This window comes from Ranitomeya variabilis, chromosome 2 (assembly GCF_051348905.1).
Source record: "Ranitomeya variabilis isolate aRanVar5 chromosome 2, aRanVar5.hap1, whole genome shotgun sequence".
Taxonomy (NCBI): domain Eukaryota; kingdom Metazoa; phylum Chordata; class Amphibia; order Anura; family Dendrobatidae; genus Ranitomeya; species Ranitomeya variabilis.
In genome coordinates, this window is record NC_135233.1 from 516,226,053 (window position 1) to 516,227,153 (window position 1,101).

Genomic DNA, 1,101 nt, shown 5'->3' on the forward strand with positions numbered 1-1,101 from the left:
CATGCACTTTTATTCACAGCAACCTTGAATTATCTCTTGGATAAAACTTTTTACCACACAATGAAAATTTTTTAGCCACTTCTGGATAAACAGCTTTCTACCAGTATAAGTTTTGCAGTTATTTTTTTCTTACCCTTTTTCCAAGAAACAGATCCAACACTCTATTTACTAGCCACTTTCCATCAACATTTAAAACTGTAATTGTTGAGATATCATGGAACTCTTGGCACACTTGTGGAAATAAAGTTTAGGAGATATTAATTTACCATTGCGTATTAATTGTAGATTTGCACTACAGCTTTAGAGCCTTTTTTCACCATGATTCATGAGTTCATATGTGCTTTTTAGCACAAAAAAACTGCAGCCAGTTATTTTTTGTGCATGTGGTTCCATGGTGTAATGGTTAGCACTCTGGACTCTGAATCCAGCGATCTGAGTTCAAATCTCAGTGGAACTTAGGCAGCTCTTTGTACATGTGTTTCAGTTTTTGCTCTTACACTGAGTTCTCCTGTGCCAAAGGTTTAACATAAAAAGAGAAAGTTAAAATCAACATGCAAAACAAAGATTTGAATGTTCCAAGCATCCATGGAGTGATCAATTTGAGTTCTATGGCCAAATCTACCTTTAAAGCAGGATTACGGAAACTTAAAATTGACTTTAAGTTACAGCACTCTTACGAACTGTGTCACGCAAAGCAACCATACCCTATGATTTATGTCAATGTTCACATAACACTTTTTCCAGGTGTATGAAACTGACAAGGATTTGAAGCTGAAATGGCTTCAGGAAATGTTGGCGTTTTCTTCCTGAATCATCTTTTCTTGTGTTTTTCAGAATTTCCTACAGCGGTTTGTAAACATTTTTGGTGGTGTTTTTCTAAAATTATTTTGGGCATCTTTTGAGTGTTTTTGTGGCTTTTCTTTGTAGCTCACAAAATGCACCAAAAGTCTCTCAGGAACCTTGAAGGAGTTTTCCTAACCTTGCCATTGAATTGTATTATAAGTATGGAGATCTTCTAAATGAAAAACACCTGAAGAATGATATGCTTATTTTAGTTAACTGCTTGTCATTTTTGGAAACTTGATGTGGTTAAAAGACACC

The 1,101-nt window shown here is 35.1% G+C and overlaps 1 non-coding gene across 1 annotated transcript; it reads left to right on the forward strand.

Moving 5' to 3' along the window:
* Nucleotides 1–385: 385 nt before the first annotated feature.
* On the forward strand, nucleotides 386–457 carry TRNAQ-CUG (transfer RNA glutamine (anticodon CUG)). Its single transcript has one exon. It is a non-coding gene; the product is annotated as a tRNA-Gln (tRNA).
* Nucleotides 458–1,101: the final 644 nt, after the last annotated feature.